This window comes from Nycticebus coucang, chromosome X (assembly GCF_027406575.1).
Source record: "Nycticebus coucang isolate mNycCou1 chromosome X, mNycCou1.pri, whole genome shotgun sequence".
Taxonomy (NCBI): Eukaryota; Metazoa; Chordata; class Mammalia; order Primates; family Lorisidae; genus Nycticebus; species Nycticebus coucang.
Genome location: NC_069804.1, coordinates 107,221,790 through 107,240,038, shown reverse-complemented (window position 1 = coordinate 107,240,038; position 18,249 = coordinate 107,221,790). Strand labels below are relative to the sequence as shown.

Here is an 18,249-nt window from a genome sequence, read left to right as displayed (position 1 = left end):
ACATCTTGCCGGAGCATGATGGTGGACAGGACGGACGTGTAGCCCACCTCTCCCAAGCCACCAGGTGAGAGGAAAGGTGGTCTGGGCCTTCTCTGTGTGTGGATTATTGGAGTGGACACACAGCTGGAGATGCCCAGTGAACTGGCGGTTTGCTATATATGAGGGGTAATTTAAAAATCAAACTCTGTTGTAGAGATTCATCACTGCTCAGCCATGCTGGCCAGCAGGCCCCTCCCCCACGGAGGTCAGCAGCTTGTAAATGCTGACAAAATCCAATTGACAAGTAATTAATCCTGAACTGAGGGAGGCATCTGAAAGGAGAGCCACACAAAACCACAGGGAGCTGGGCAAACTGTTGGACAATTGAAGGGAAGGGATCCTGCACGGGAAACAGACATTTTGAACTACCCAAAAGGGCGGGCACGTTTCCCCCAGGTGTTGGAGGGGGCTGGCGGTTCAGGCTGCGCAGCGAACTGGCAGATGCCCATCCAAAACTCTGAAAAATAAAACTCAGAATAAATCCCCTGAGTGCTCCAACCACGGGAATGGCTTGAAGCCTAGGACCCGGCTTTGGCTTCTGGGGCCATGGAGCAACTGAAGCCGTGGACTGGCTTTGGCTGCTGAAGCCCCGGGAACCAGCTACAGGAGATACCGCGTGAACTCAGCACCACTCCCCTTATGGCTGATTGCAGTCGCTGGTTTGTGGGGGAACCTGGGAGCAGAGTGGAGGGACTTAGGAAGCGTGGACACCTGCACTGAGTGGGAGGGTCGGTTGCAAGTGCTGTCTGGAGGAGAACAGCCGAGGTTGCACAATTCTTAGGTGACAAACTTTTTCAGAAACTCCATTAATGTGAATGGCTTAAACTGCCCTCTAAAGAGACATAGGTTAGCTGACTGGATACAAACACTCAGGCCAGACATTTGTTGCATACAAGAGTCACATCTTAACTTAAAAGACAAATACAGACTCAGGGTAAAAGCATGGTCATCAATATTTCAGGCAAATGGTAACCAAAAAAAAGCAGGAGTTGAAATTTTATTTGCAGACACAATAGGCTTTAAACCAACAAAAGTAAGGAAGGACAAAAATGGTCGCTTCCTATTTGTTAAGGGTAAGACTCAATATGATGAGATTTCAATTATTAATATCTATGCACCCAACCAGAATGCACCTCAATTCATAAGAGAAACTCTAACAGACATGAGCAACTTGATTTCCTCCAACTCTATAATAGTCGGAGAATTTAGCACTCCTTTGGCAGTGCTGGATCGATCCTCCAACAAAAAGCTGAATAAAGTAATTCTAGATTTAAATCTAACCATCCAACATTTGGATTTAGCTGACATCTACAGAACATTTCATCCCAACAAAACTGAATACAAATACTTCTCATCAGCCCATGGAACTTACTCCAGAATCGATCACATCTTAGGTCACAAGTCTAACCTAAGCAAATTTAAAGGAATAGAAATTATTCCATGCATCTTCTCGGACCATCGTGGAATAAAACTTGAGATGAGTAACAACAGGAATCTGCATACACATACAAAAGCATGGAAGTTAAATAACCTTATGCTGAATGATAGCTGGGTCAGAGATGAGATCAAGAAGGAAATTGCCAAATTTCTGGAACAAAACGACAATGAAGACACGAACTATCAGAACCTCTGGGACACAGCAAAGGCAGTTCTAAGAGGGAAATTTATACCACTGCAAGCCTTCCTCAGGAGAACGGAAAAAGAGGAAGTAAGCAACTTAATGGAACATCACAAGAGACAGGAAATGGAAGAACAATCCAACCCCAAATCCAGTAAAAGAAAAGAAATAACCAAAACCAGAGCAGAACTAAATGAAATTGAAAACAAAAGAATAATACAACAGATCAATAAATCAAAAAGCTAGTTTTTTGAAAAGGTCAAGAAAATAGATAAAACTTTGGCCAACCTAATCAGGAAAAAAAGAGTAAAATCTCTAATCTCATCAATCAGAAATAACAAAGACGAAATAACAAGAGACTCCTCAGAAATTCAAAAAATCCTTAATGAATATTACAAGAAACTATACTCTCAGAAACACGAAAATCCGAAGGAAATCAACCGTTACTTGAAAACACGTCACCTTCCAAGACTTAATCAAAAACAAGTGGAAATGTTGAAAAGGCCCATATCAAGTTCAGAAATATCATCAACCATACAAAATCTCCCCAAAAAGAAAAGCCCGGGACCAGATGGTTTCACGTTAAAATTCTACCAAACCTTTAAAGAGGAATTGTTACCTATACTACTCAAACTGTTCCAAAAGGTAGAAAAAGAAGGAAGACTACACAACACATTCTATGAAGCAAACATCACCCTCATCCCCAAACCAGGAAAAGACCCAACAAGAAAAGAAAATTATAGACCAATAACACTAATTAATATAGATGCAAAAATATTCAACAAGATTCTAACAAACAGAATCCAGCAACATATCAAACAAATCATACATCATGACCAAGTCGGTTTTATCCCAGGGTCTCAAGGCTGGTTCAATATACGTAAATCTATAAACGTAATAGACCACATAAACAATTCAAAAAACAAAGACCATATGATTCTCTCAATCGATGCAGAAAAAGCTTTTGATAACATCCAACATCCATTCATGATTAGAACACTTAAGAAAATTGGTATAGCAGGGACATTTCTTAAACTGATAAAGGCCATCTACAGCGAACCCACAGCCAATATCATATTGAATGGACTTAAATTGGAATCATTTCCACTTAGATCTGGAACCAGACATGGCTGCCCATTGTCTCCATTGCTCTTTATCATTGTAATGGAAGTTTTAGCCACCGCAGTTAGGGAAGAAAAGGCGATCAAGGGTATCCACATAGGGTCAGAAGAGATCAAACTTTCACTCTTCGCAGATGATATGATTGTATCTCTGGAAAATACTACAGACTCTACTACAAAACTCTTAGAAGTGATTAAGGAATACAGCACTGTCTCAGGTTACAAAATCAACATTCATAAATCGGTAGCCTTTATATATACCAACAATAGTCAAGTTGAAAAAACAATTAAGGACTCTATCCCATTCACAGTAGTGCCAAAGAAGATGAAATACTTGGGAGTTTATCTAACAAAGGACGTGAAAGATCTATATAAAGAGAACTATGAAACTCTAAGAAAAGAGATAGCTGAGAATGTTAAGAAATGGAAAAATATACTATGCTCATGGTTGGGAAGAATCAACATTGTTAAAATGTCCATACTACGCAAAGCAATATATAATTTCAACGGCATCCCCATTAAGGCTCCACTGTTACACTTTAAAGGTCTTGAAAAAATAATACTTCGTTTTATATGGAATCAGAAAAAACCTTGAAAAGCCAAGACATTACTCAAAAATAAAAACAAAGAAGGAGGAATCACGCTACCAGACCTCAGACTATACTACAAATCGATAGTGATCAAAACAGCATGGTACTTGCACAAAAACAGAGAAGTAGATGTCTGGAACAGAATAGAGAACCAAGAGATCAATCCAGCTACTTACACGTATTTAATCTTTGACAAACTAATTAAAAACATTCAGTGGGGAAAAGATTCCCTATTTAACAAATGGTGCTGGGTGAACTGGCTGGCAAACTGTAGAAGACTGAAACTGGACCCACACATCTCACCATTAACCAAGATAGACTCTCACTGGATTAAAGATTTAAACCTAAGACATGAAACTATAAAATTACTAGAAGAGAGTGTAGGGAAAACCCTTGAAGTAATTGGGTTGGGCGAGTATTTTATGAGAAGGACCCCCTGGGCAATTGAAGCGGCTTCAAAAATACACTATTGGGACTTGATCAAACTAAAAAGCTTCTGCACAGCCAAGAACACAGTAAGTAAAGCAAGCAAACAGCCATCAGAATGGGAGAAGATATTTGCAGGTTATGTCTCCGACAAAGGTTTAATAACCAGAATCCACAGAGAACTCAAACACATTAGCAAGAAAAGAGCAAGGGATCCCATCACATACTGGGCAAGGGACTTGAAGAGAAACTTCTCTGAAGAAGACAGGTACTCAGCCTACAGACATATGAAAAAATGCACATCATCTTTAATCATCAGAGAAATGCAAATCAAAACTACTTTGAGATATCATCTCACTCCAGTGAGACTAGCCTTTATCACAAAATCCCAAGACCAGAGATCTTGGCGTGGATGTGGAGAAAAGGGAACACTTTTGCACTGCTGGTGGGAATGCAAATTAATATATTCCTTTTGGAAAGAGATATGGAGAACACTTAGAGATCTAAAAATAGATCTGCCATTAAATCCTGTAATCCCCCTACTGGGCATATACCCAGAATACCAAAAATCACAAAATAACAAAGAAATTTGTATCAGAATATTTATTGCAGCCCTATTCATAATTGCTAAGTCGTGGAAAAAGCCCAAGTGCCCATCGATCCAAGAATGGATCAATAAATTGTGGTATATGTACACCATGGAATATTATGCAGCCTTAAAGAAAGATGGAGACTTTACCTCCTTCATGTTTACATGGATGGAGGTGGAACATATTCTTCTTAGTAAAGTGTCTCAAGAATGGAAGAAAACGTACCCAATGTACTCACCTTTATTATGAAACTTATGTAGGACCTTCACATGAAAGCTATAACCCAGTTATAACCTAAGAATACGGAGAAAGGGGAAAGGGAGGGGAGGGAGGGGGGAGGGAAGGGGAAGAAGGGGGATTAATGGGATTACACATGCAGTGCATCTTACAAGGGTATATGTGAATCCTAGTAAATGTGGAATGTAAAGGTCTTAGCAAAATAACTAAGAAAATGCTACAAAAGCTATGTTAACTAATGTGATGAAAATGTGTCAAACGATCTATGAACCAAGTGTATGGTGCCCCACGATCATACTAATGTACACAGCTATGGTTTAATAAAAATAAATTTAAAAAAAAAGAGAGAGAGAAAGCAAAAAAAAAAAATCAAAAGTGATCAAAACAGCATGGTACTGGCACAAAGACAGAGAAGTAGATGTCTGGAACAGAGTAGAGAACCAAGAGATGAATCCAGCTACTTACCGTTGTTTGATCTCTGACAAGTCAATTAAAAACATTCAGTGGGGAAAAGATTTCCTATTTAACAAACAACGCTGGGTGAACTGGCTGGCCAGCTGTAGAAGACTGAAACTGGACCCACACTTTTCAACATTAGCTAAGATAGACTTTCACTGGATTAAAGATTTAAACTTAAGACATGAAACTATAAACATACTAGAAGAGAGTGCAAGGAAAACCCTTCGAGAAATCGGTTTGGGTGAGTATTTTATGAGGAAGACCCCCCTGGGCAATTGAAGCAGCTTCAAAAATACACTACTGGGACCTGATCAAACTAAAAAGCTTCTGCACAGCCAAGAACACAGTAAGTAAAGCAAGCAAACAGCCCTCAGAATAGGAGAATTTATTTGCAGGTTATGTCTCCGACAAAGGTTTAATAACCAGAATCCATAGAGAACTCAAATGTATAAGCAAGAAAAGAACAAGTGATCCCATCACAGGCTTAGCAAGGGACTTGAAGAGAAACTTCTCTGAAGAAGACAGGTACTCGGCCTACAGACATATGAAAAAATGCTCGTCATCCTTAATCATCAGAGAAATGCAAATCAAAACTACTTTGAGATATCATATAACTTTGGTAAGATTAGCCCATATCTCAAAATCCCAATACCAGAGATGTTGGTGTGGATGTGGAGAAAAGGGAACTTTTCTACACTGATGGCAGGAATCCAAATTAATACATTCCTTTTTGGAAAGAGATATGGAGAACACTTAGAGATCTAAAAATAGATCTGCCATTCAATCCTGTAATCCGGCTACTGGGCATATACTCAGAAGCCCAAAAATCACATCATAACAAAGATATTTGTACCAGAATGTTTATTGCAGCCCAATGCATAATTGCTAAGTCATGGAAAAAGCCTAAGTGCCCTTCGATCCACAAATGGATTAATAAAGTGTGGTATATGTACGCCATGGAATATTATGCAGCCTTAAAGAAAGATGGAGACTTTACCTCTTTCATGTTTACATGGATGGAGCTGGAACATATTCTTCATAGTAAAGTATCTCAAGAATGGAAGAAAAAGTATCCAATGTACTCAGCCCTACTATAAAACTAATTTATGGCTTTCACATGAAAGCTATAACCCAGTTACAACCTAAGAATAGCGGGAAGGGGGAAAGGGAGGGGAAGGAGGGGGGGTAGAGGGAGGGAGATTGATGGGATTACACCTGTGGTGCATCTTACAAGGGTACATTTGAAATTTGGTAGATGTTGAATGTTGATGTCTTAGCACAATAACCTGGAGAATGCCAGGAAGGCTGTGTTGACCAGTGTGATGAAAGTGTGTCAAATGGTATATGAAGCTAGTGTATGATGCCCCATGATCATATCAATGTACACAATTATGATTTAATAAAAAAATACAACATATAATTTCTATTAAATTGGAATTAAATTGATGAGCACACGTGAAGTAAAACTCAATAGAAATGTAGCAGGGGTGATGGGGGAAGATGGGATGGCAAAAACCTATCTAACAGGTACAGTGAACACTATCTGGGTAAATGACATACTTCTAACCATGACTGAAATATTATAAAAGCAACCCATGTAACAAAAATATTTGCACCCCCATAATACTTTGAAATAAATAAATAAGTAAATAAAATAAATAAATAATAGAAGGTGAAAAAAAAAAAGAAAGCTATAACCCAGTTATAACTTAAGAATAGGGGGAAGGAGGAGAGGGACAGCAAGGAGGGGCGAGGTAGGCGGAGGGAGGGTGATTGGTGGGATTACACCTGCAGTGCATCTTACAAGGGTACATGTGAAACTTAGTAAATGTAGAATATAAATGTCCTAACACAATAACTAAGAAAATGCCAGGAAGGCTATGTTAACTAATGTGATGAAAATGTGTCAAATGGTCTATAAAACCAGTGTATGGTGCCCCATGATTGCATTAATATACACAGCTATGATTTAATAAAAAAGTAAATAATACATAAGTAAATACATAAAAAGAATACAGGGAAGGGGGAGAGGGACTGGGGGGAGGAGGGAGGATGGGCAGAGGGAGGCTGATCGGTGGGATTACGCCTGCAGTGCATCTTACAATGGTACATGTGAACCTTAGTAAATGTAGAATATAAATGTCTTAACACAATAATTAAGAAAATGCCAGGAAGGCTATGTTAACTAGTGTGATGAAAATGTGTCAAATGGTCTATAAAACCAGTGTATGGTGCCCCATGATTGCATTAATGTACACAGCTATGATTTAATAATAATAAAAAATGATAGACAGAAAGAAAAAAATGAAAAATATAAGGTAAGAATTGAAATAAGTTCCAATTACATGAGGGACTGCAAAAGAAGGCAAATGAATAGGGAATTTCATTTATTTATTTATTTATTTTTTTTTAATTTATTTTTTTTTTATTGTTGGGGATTCATTGAGGGTACAGTAAGCCAGGTTACACTGATTGCGATTGTTAGGTAAAGTACCTCTTGCAATCATGTCTTGCCCCCGTAAAGTGTGACAAACACCAAGGCCCCACCACCCTCCCTCCGTCCCTCTTTCTGCTTCCCGCCCATAACCTTAATTGTCATTAATTGTCCTCATATCAAAATTGAGTACATAGGATTCATTCTTCTCCATTCTTGTGATGCTTTACTAAGAATAATGTCTTCCACGTCCATCCAGGTTAATATGAAGGATGTAAAGTCTCCATTTTTTTTAAGGGCTGAATAGTATTCCATGGTATACATATACCACAGCTTGTTAATCCATTCCTGGGTCGGTGGGCATTTAGGCTGTTTCCACATTTTGGCGATTGTAAATTGAGCTGCAATAAATAGTCTAGTACAAGTGTCCTTATGATAAAAGGAATTTTTTCCTTCTGGGTAGATGCCAAGTAATGGGATTGCAGGATCAAATGGGAGGTCTAGCTTGAGTACTTTGAGGTTTCTCCATACTTCCTTCCAGAAACGTTGTTCTAGTCTGCAGTCCCACCAGCAGTGTAAAAGTGTTCCCTTCTCTCCACATCCACGCCAGCATCTGCAGTTTTGAGATTTTGTGATGTGGGCCATTCTCACTGGGGTTAGATGATATCTCAGGGTTGTTTTGATTTGCATTTCTCTAATATATAGAGATGATGAACATTTTTTCATGTGTTTCTCAGCCATTTGTCTGTCGGCTTTAGAGAAAGTTCTATTCATGTCTCTTGCCCATTGATATATGGGATTGTTGGCTTTTTTCATGTGGATTAATTTGAGTTCTCTATAGATCCTAGTTATCAAGCTTTTGTCTGATTAAAAATATGCAAATATCCTTTCCCATTGTGTAGGTTGTCTCTTTGCTTTGGTTATTGTCTCCTTAGCTGTACAGAAGCTTTTCAGTTTAATGAAGTCCCATTTGTTTATTTTTGTTGTTGTTGCAATTGCAATGGCAGTCTTCTTCATGAAGTCTTTCCCCAGGCCAATATCTTCCAGTGTTTTTCCTGTGATTTCTTGGAGGATTTTTACTGTTTCATGCCTGAAATTTCAATCCTTTATCCATCTTCAATCAATTTTTGTGAGTGGGGAAAGGTGTGGGTCCAGTTTCAGTCTTTTACATGTAGACATCCAGTTCTCCCAACACCATTTATTGAATAGGGAGTCTTTCCCCCAAGGTATGTGCTTGTTTGGTTTATCAAAGATTAGGTGGTTGTAAGATGTTAGTTTAACTTCTTGGTTTTCAATTCGATTCCAAGTGTCTATGTCTCTGTTTTTGTGCCAGTACCATGCTGTCTTGAGCACTATGGCTTTGTAGTACAGACTAAAATCTGGCATGCTGATGCCCCCAGCTTCATTTTTGTTACAAAGCACTGCCTTAGCTATACGGGGTTTTTTCCGGTTCCATACAAAACGCAGAATCATTTTTTCCAAATCTTGAAAGTACGATGTTGGTATTTTGATAGGAATGGCATTGAATAGGTAGATTGTTTTGGGAAGTATACACATTTTAACAATGTTGATTCTTCCCATCCATGAGCATGGTATGTTCTTCCATTTGTTAATATCCTCTGCTATTTCCTTTCTGAGGATTTCATAGTTTTTTTTAAGGAGTTCCTTCACCTCCTTCGTTAAGTATATTCCTAGGTATTTCATTTTCTTTGAAAGTATGGTGAAGGGAGTTGTGTCCTTAATGAGCTTCTCATCTTGACTGTTTTTGGTGTATACAAAGGCTACTGACTTGTGGACATTGATTTTATATCCTGAAACATTACTGTATATTTTGATGACTTCTAGGAGTCTTGTGGTTGACTCTTTGGGGTTCTCTAAGTATGAGATCATGTCGTCAGCAAAGAGGGAGAGTTTGACCTCCTCTGCTCCCATATGGATTCCCTTTATTTCCTTGTCTTGCCTAATTGTATTGGCTAGAACTTCCAGTAGTACGTTGAATAGTAAAGGTGACAGAGGACAACCTTGTCTGGTTCCATTTTTAAGAGGAAAAGCTTTGAGTTTTACTCCATTCAGTAAAATATTGGCTGTGGGTTTGTCATAGATAGCTTCAATCAGTTTTAGAAATGTGCCACCTATGCCTATACTCTTTAGTGTTCTAATTAGAAAAGGATGCTGGATTTTATCAAATGCCTTTTCTGCACATATTGGGAGGATCATGTGATCTTTATTTTTGCCTCTGTTAATATGGTGGATAACGTTTATAGACTTGCGTATGTTAAACCAGCCTTGCATCCCTGGGATGAAGCCTACTTGATCATGATGAATGAGTTTTTGATGATAAGCTGTAATCTATTGGCTAGGATTTTGTTGAGAATTTTTCCATCTATATTCATGAGTGAGATTGGTCTGAAATTCTCCTTTTTGTTTGGTTCTTTTCCTGGTTTTGGGATCAGGGTGATGTTTGCTTCCTAGAATGTGTTGGGGAAGATTCCGTCTTCCTCAGTTTTTTGGAATAATTTCTGCAGTACAGGAATAAGCTCTTCCTTTAAGGTTTGATAGAATTCTGGAGTGAAGCCATCTGACCAGGGCATTTTTTGGTTGGAAGATTTTTTATGGTTTCTTTGATCTCAGTACTTGAAATTGGTCTGTTCAGGAGGTCTATTTCTTCCTGGCTGAGTCTAGGGAGAGGGTGTGATTCCAAATATTGATCCATTTCTTTCACATTTTCAAATTTCTGGGCATAGAGTTTCTGGTAGAGTTCAGAGATGATCTCTTGTATCTCTGTGGGATCAGTTGTTATTTCCCCTTTATCATTTCTGATTGAGGTTACTAGAGATTTTACTTTTCTATTCCTCGTTAGTCTGGCCAATGGTTTATCTATTTTATTTATTTTTTCAAAAAACAACTCCTTGTTTCATTAATTTTCTGAATGATTCTTTTGTTTTCAATTTCATTGATCTCTGATTTGATTTTGGATATTTCTTTTCTTCTACCTAGTTTAGGCTTAGATTGTTCTTCTTTTTCCAATTCCATAAGATCTCTTGTGAGATTGTTGATGTGCTCTCTTTCTCTTTTTCGAATGTAGGCATTTAAAGCGATGAATTTTCCTCTCAAAACTGCTTTTGCAGTATCCCAGAGGTTTTGGTAGCTTGTGTCTTCATTGTTGTTATGCTCAAGGAAGTTAATGATTTCCTGTTTTATTTCTTCCTGCACCCATCTGTTATTCAACAGAAGATTGTTACATTTCCATGCCTTTGGGTGGTTTCAAGCATTTGTGTTAGAATTGAGTTCCACCTTTAGTGCCTTATGGTCTAAGAAGATACAAGGTAAAATTTCAGTTCTTTTGATTCTGTTGATATTTTTTTTGTGTCCCAGGATATGATCACTTTTGGAGAATGTTCCATGGGGTGATGAGACGAATGTATATTCTTTATCTTGGGATGGAGTGATCTATATGCGTCTCTCAAGCACAGTTGTTCTAGGGTCTCATTTAAATCTCTTATATCTTTGTTTAATTTCTGTTTAGAGGATCTGTCCAGCTCTGTAAGAGGAGTGTTAAGGTCCCCTGTTATTATGGCATTGTCAGATATCATATTGCTCAGACTGAGTAAGGTCTGCTTCAAGAATCTGGGAGCATTTAAATTGGGTGCATAAATATTTAGAATTGAAATGTCTTCTTGTTGTATTTTTCCCTTGACCAATATAAAGTGACCATCTTTGTCTTTTTTGACTTTAGTTGCTTTAAATCCACATGTATCTGAAAATAAGATTGCAACTCCTCTTTTCTTCTGAATGCCATTTGCCTGAAAAATTGTCTTCCAACCCTTGACTCGTAGCTTTATTTTGTCTTTTGAAGCCAGGTGTGTTTCTTGCAGACAGCAAATGGATGGCTTATGTTTTTTAATACAGTCAACCCATCTATGTCTCTTCAGTGGGGAATTCAAGCCATTAACATTTATTGAGATAATTGATAAGTGTAGTAGTATTCTGTTCGTCTTATTTGGTGAGAGTCCATTGCTTAGTTTTATCTTTTGCATCAGTGTGGAGGTTAGGTTCTGTCCTTTGATTTCTGAGTTCTTACTTTGCTGTTGATCCATTGTGGTGGTCAGTGTGCAGAACAGGTTGAAGTATTTCCTGTAGAGCTGGTCTTATTGTGGCGAATTTCCTCAATGATTGTATATCCGTAAATGATTTGATTTCTCCGTCAATTTTTAAGCTTAGCTTAGCAGGGTGCAGAATTCTGGGCTGGAAATTTTCTGTTTAAGTAGATTAAAGGTAGATGACCATTGTCTTCTTGCTTGGAAAGTTTCATTAGAGAAGTCTGTGGTCAATCTGATGGATTTGCACCTGTAGGTCAATTGGCGCTTACTCCTGGCAATTTGCAGAATCTTTTCTTTTGTCTTGACTTTGGACAGGTTCATCACAATGTGTCTTGGAGAAGCTCGGTTAGAGTTGAGTCGACCTGGGGTCCGATAGCCCTCTGAAAGCAGTGTGTCAGAATCTTTGGTGATATTTGGGAAATTTTCTTTGATAATATTCTCTAGTATGGCTTCCATTCCTCTGGGGCATTCTTCTTCCCCTTCTGGAATTCCTATAACTCATATGTCGCAACGCTTCATAAAGTCCCATAATTCTGACAGTGAATGTTCTGCTTTCTCTCTCTTCTTTTCTGCCTCTTTTACTATCTGAGTTATCTCAAGAACTTTGTCTTCTACCTCTGAAATTCTTTCTTCTGCATGGTGTAACCTGTTGCTGATACTTTCCATTGCATCTTTAAGTTCCCTAATTGACTGTTTCAGTTCCTTCAGCTCTGCTATATCCTTTTTATATTCTTCATATCATTCATCTCTTATTTGATTCTGTTTTTGAATTTCCTTTTGGTTATTTTCCACTTTATTAGCAGTCTCCTTCATTGTTTCCATCATTTCTTTCATTGTTTTCAACATGTGTATTCTAAATTCCCTTTCTGTCATTCCTAACATTTCTTTATATGTGGAATCCTCTGCAGTAGCTACCTCATGGTCCCTTGGTGGGGTTGTTCTGGACTGGTTCTTCATGTTGCCTGGAGTTTTCTGCTTATTCTTCCTCATAAGTGATTTCTTTTATCTGTTTCCTTGCCCTAATTTTCCTTTCACTTCCTCTTGCTCTTTAAGTGCTCATGCCTGTGGAAGTTGCGTGTGGGTATAGACGGATTGAACACACGTGACCACTTACCGGTTTTCCACTGTTTTAGTCCTCCTCTCTGGGTCCAGAAGTCTCTCGCTGACTCCCTGTATCCTCACAGGGGTGATGATAGGCAGATGCCACCAGCCAGAGATGCCTGGAGTCCTATCTCCCCAGACTCATGGTGCCCAGATGCAAGGAAGCTGTCACTCGGCTGCCATCTGGCCTATTTTTTTTTTTCTACAAGTGAAAATTTGAAAGTAATCTAACTGTGGTCTTGGAAAGGAATGGTTCATATCTGTTCAAGAAGTGTTGACTGGAACAGAGGAATAGAGACTTTTGTCTAAAAGTATTTACACATAGAAGGTGAGAGAATGAGAGAGTGAAAGACTTGAAAGATGAGATATAGACCATTGAAGCATTGACACACCTACCAAAATCTAAACTTAATAAGTTAAATTTATGTGAGTCAGTTCATGAATCTAGATAATGAAATAACTTCAGATAGTGAGGAGGTTGTACAAAACACAAAGTAGAAACTAATGAGTTGGGTTGTGTGAAATCTTAAAAAATTAAAAATATTTAAAAATGTAAATTAAGTAATTAAACTAACAGTTAAACATGGTCTATGGATGAAACAGGAAATAAAACTGAAGCTTCTGGGATGGAATAACTGAGATCCTAAAAATAACATACAACGTACATTTTTTAAAGGAACAATTAAATAAAAGGCCAATAATTACAAGAAAAAAAATACTGAAATTGGACCCACACCTTTTACTGTTTACAAAAATTGACTCAAGACGGATAAAAGGTTCAAATGTAAGACATGAAATAACAAAAATCCTAGAAGAAAGTGTGGGGAACACTCTTGGGATATTGGCCTTTGGAAACATTTTAAGAATAAGACTTCAGTGGTTATTGCAACAACTACAAAAATAAACAAATGTGACTCAATTAAGTTGAAAAGATTCTGTACAGCTGAGGATGCAATTAACGCAAATAGACAACCTTCAAAATGTGAAAAGATATTTGCATGTTGTGGATCTCACAAAGGTTTGATAGCTAGGATCTTTATAGAACTGAAATTAATCAACAAAAAAAATCAAACGATCTCACCTGTCACTGGGCAAAAGACATGAACAGAACCTTTTCTGAGAAAGATAGACAAATGGCTAACAAACATGTGAAAAATTTCTCATCTTCCCTGATCATTAGAGAAATGCAAATCAAAACCACCTTGAAATATCATCTAATCCCAGTAAGATTAGCCCACATCACAAATTCCCAAAGTTGCTGATGCTGGCATGGATGTGGAGAGAGGGAAACACTATTACATTGTTTATTTATTTATTTATTTATTTTATTATTAAATCACAGCTGTGTACATTAGTATGATCATGGGGCACCATACACTTGGTTCATAGACCGTTTGACACATTTTCATCACACTAGTTAACATAGCTTTCGTGGCATTTTCTTAGTTATTTTGCTAAGACCTTTTTTAATGGGACTGCAAACTAATACAGTCTCTTTGGAAAGAAGCCTGGAGAATCCTCAAAGTACTCAAATTAGGCCTCTCATTTTGACCCCTCAATCCCATTGCTAGGCATCTACTGAGAAGAAAAAAAAATCATTTTATCAAAAAGACATTTGCACTAGATTATTTATTGCAGCTCAAATTACTATCACCAACATGTGGAAACAACCTAAATGCCCATCAACTCAAGAATGGATTAGCAAATTGTTGTATATGTTTACCATGGAATACTATTTGGCCATTAAAAAGATTGTGACTTTACATCCTCTGCATTAACCTGGATGGAGCTGAAACACCTTCTTCTTAGTAAAGTATCTCAAGAATGTCAAGAATGGAAAAACATATATCCAGTGTACTCAATACTAATATGAAGCCAGTAGACATCCTTATGCATGCCCACATAGGAGTAAAACTGAATTCAATTCAAGTTGGGGCAGGGGGAATGAGGGAGGAAGGAGAGTGTAGGAGCATGGGAATTTGTGTGCTCCCACTTAATGGGCACAATATAGGGGGGTATAGTATACTTTTGGGGTGTGGGACACAACTACACGATGAACTCTGCCTAACAAATTCAAATATTGTGACCTGGTTGTTTGTACCCTCACATTAACCTGAAATGATGAAAGAAAGAAAAAGATCTGAAATTCTTCTGCTTGGTCTTTTTTCTTGTTAAACTTTTCACTCTATTTTGAAATACCCTTTTATTTATAGTAGGTTTCTTATTTTCAATAATATCTATATATCTCTTCAGTAAATTTTTTTACTCCTGTCTTGAAATTCTTTTTGGTTTCTTTGTGCTGTTTTTATTGTTTGTTTATTATTTTATCAATTCCATTGATCTTATTTGTAATCCATATCATGAATTTCATATCTAACAATTTTAAAATTTTCTTTTCTTTGACGCCCATGGATGGAGAGCTAGTGTAATCCTTTGGAAGTCTCAAAGTAGCATGGTTTTCCACATTGCCAGAGTTCTTATGCTGATTCCTTCTCATCTAGAATCTCCTTTCTCCATTCCAAATGGATAGCATGGCAGCACACCTATTCTCCAGTGGTGGCATTCTTGTTGCTCCGAGTTGAGAGGGAGAGGTGCACTGCTTTTCACCTCATGCTAGTATGTGCCCCCTGTGATGTTGCTGGCAATTTGGGTCAGTTTGAATTCAGACACTTTGGAGAGTGTTCAGTTGCCAATGGTGTTGGAGTACTTTAAGTAATTCCCAGTTCCCAGGCCTCTGGATGACATGCCTGAGTCTTGCTCTGAAACAGGAGTGTCCTACCTGCAGACTTCAGGTCTCATGCTGATTTTGTGAGGACGTTGGTCTTTGTCTGTGATGTCAGATATCACGAAAACTCTGCACAGATCTCTTTCTTTCTTTTCTTTTCTTTTTTTTTTTTTTTTTGCTAATCATCTTTCATTAGTGCTTGTGTATTTAATGTATGACTGAAAATAGCTGTTATTCTTCCAATGTGTGGCAAAGGAAAACAATAGGTTGGACACCACTCCTCTGGACAAGGATTGGATAGGAGAGGGGCAGATGTACTGTGAGCCTGCAACACAGATTTTCTGTATCTCCCCATCACCCTGTGGCTGTCATGTCATGCCAGTTCTGGGTGACCAATCCCCAGGTCACTACTACAGACTCCAATGGAGGTAGGGCGGGTCCCTCTCCATTGTGGCAGTGGACGCAGATGGCTATGGGGATTTGCTGGTGCCTGAGTGCCACAGCAGCAGCATAGCAAGGATGTCCCCATCATCAGCATCAGTTGAGGTGGGTGGCTGTGAATGTTTACTCCTGCCCGTGTCCCTCAGTAGCAGTGGCAGCAGTGGTGGTGTGGCAGCACTTGACCTGGTGTTATGCAAGAGCACCCAGCTTCCCCACTTCCTATCTGGTTCAGCAGCAGTGAGCTGGTCCCTAGGAAGACACAATGATCTGGGTCTTGGCTCCCATGATGGCACCAGCTGCAGCACTCAGGGCTCAGAATCTCATGGGACCCTGAAATGCCTCTGTGCAGTCTCCAGGCTACTGCCTATGTCAGCCTGGAGGCCCATGGTAGTGCTGGGGCCTCTTTTAGCTCAGATTCCAAAGTCTGCAGGAGAAGTGTTGGGCCTTTGGGGTCTCTCACCTGTCCCTTCCCCATGTGTACATACCTCTCCTGGCTACTACCTCCTGGGGTGAAGTGGTTGCTCTACTTCCCTCTCTTTGCTTTTGGTGGTTGCTTTTGCTTCTCTATTGAACCCTAGTGCTCTCTTTTAGATAATACAAAATCTTCTAACCTCTTTTGATACTCTCCATGGGAGAGGCATATTTCACCTGCTTCTAGTCCACTATCTTGAACCATCCTGTCAATACAGTCATAACAAAGTTCCCAATTTCTTTTGTTTGGTTTTTTTTTTTGAAATTTTTAAATGTTACAATTTAATACAAGGCAAAATCATATAAACTACAAATATTAGTTAAGTAAAGTGTAGTATCTACCTATCAAAAAGAACTTTAAAGCCTTAAGGAGTTTTCAAACTTATTTTTAAAGTGTAAAATACAGCAGAATAAACATTACTACTTATAACACTTTGAAAAGTTTGACTGAATTGTGCAGTAAGATGGATTAAAGAGGCAGAAGCCAAAGTTCTATGACTTTGTTTTTAACATACTGAGAAATCACATCAGCTGGGAAAAATACAAATTATTGATAGCCTTATGTAAATTTTTACTTTACTCTCATTTATACATCATAAGATGGCACATTGCACAGATTATTATGGGAGAGAACAATACTTCTCTAATCCTTCATGTTGATATTCCCATGGTTATCAACATTAAAAGTGTTTACTGCCTTGAACTCAGTCAAGGTAGAGCAGGGGTTTAGTGTGAAGCCTTTATTGTCCTCTAAGATCCGGCATAACTGATTATGTAGAACAGGTGGTTCTCATTATTTTCCTAGTGGCTCTGCTCTTTCTCTTCCTCGTTGAGCAGTGTCCACAGTAATCCCTACATCCTCCAGTGACAATCCTCTGTTCACTTCCAGAGACCTTCTGGGGAAGGAAGTAAAAAGGCTGTAAAGGGATGTGTGGTATCAGATTTTCATCATTCAGTCAAATAAGACCTGTAAACTACAAGACTTCTAAAACCTTCTCTTCTGGACACTCCCACTCAGACATTGGACAGTAGCAGTAACTAGTTCTTCAGCTGTTTCAGGTGGTTCTTCAGGTAAATCAACCTCCTTCCGCGTGGGCTGCTCAGCACGCGGTGGAGCTTTGGTTAAAGGCTTGGGCAAGCTCTGTCTCTTTGCTGCTTCTGTTTGATGTTTTGAAAGATGTCTGACTCACATGTTCAAGCCCTGAATCATCACTCCCAAATTTGTGACCATTGCTTAACTTCCAGGTTTCACCTGTCATTTGTTAAAAACGCTCCTCCAGTTTTTTCAATTTCATGTCCTGGTGAGGTTTTAATGTCCTGGTGAGGTTTTAAAACATTCTCTATGTATTTGTTGGTCTTTACACCTTGTATCTCTCTCTCTCTTTTTTTTTTTCTTGCAAGTTTTTGCGTTTTCTCATTCTTCTCTTTTTCTTCTCAATCTCATTCTATCTCTTCCGAGATAAATTTTGGAAGATTTAAATGAGTTAAGCCATGAAGCAGTCACAGAAATGATTGAAGTAAGAAGCAAGCAGTAAGAAAATCCGGCCACACAGCAAAATGAAATCTTTAATTCCTGTATCTGGGATCCCACCCCAGAGCTCCAGACACAAGAAGGGGAGAGCAGAGAGGAAGAAAATGCCCACAACCCCTTGAGAGGCCATGGTGGCGCAAGCTCCCAATTTCTATTTTGGAGGAAGTACAAGTTAAAAAATGGGGTATGGTGACAGGCTAGCACAAAATTTAACAAAAAATATGCTAGAAACCACACTGTCAAATGGCAGTAAATAGTAGTTCCTATGCATCCTCAATTAGCATTACCAATAGATCATGATTATTAGGTAGCGGTTGTATTTTGAAGAAATAATAGATATGAGCGTGAATTAACATGCTCAGCCTG

At 38.6% G+C, this 18,249-nt stretch overlaps 2 pseudogenes; both read right to left on the bottom strand.

Annotated features, from left to right (window-relative positions):
- LOC128576932 (general transcription factor IIH subunit 5-like) overlaps positions 1 to 16,557 on the bottom strand; it is a 38,889-nt pseudogene extending 22,332 nt beyond the window's left edge.
- A 588-nt stretch (positions 16,558 to 17,145) lies between these two features.
- Positions 17,146 to 18,013, bottom strand: LOC128576931 (UBX domain-containing protein 8-like; annotated as a pseudogene).
- Positions 18,014 to 18,249: the final 236 nt, after the last annotated feature.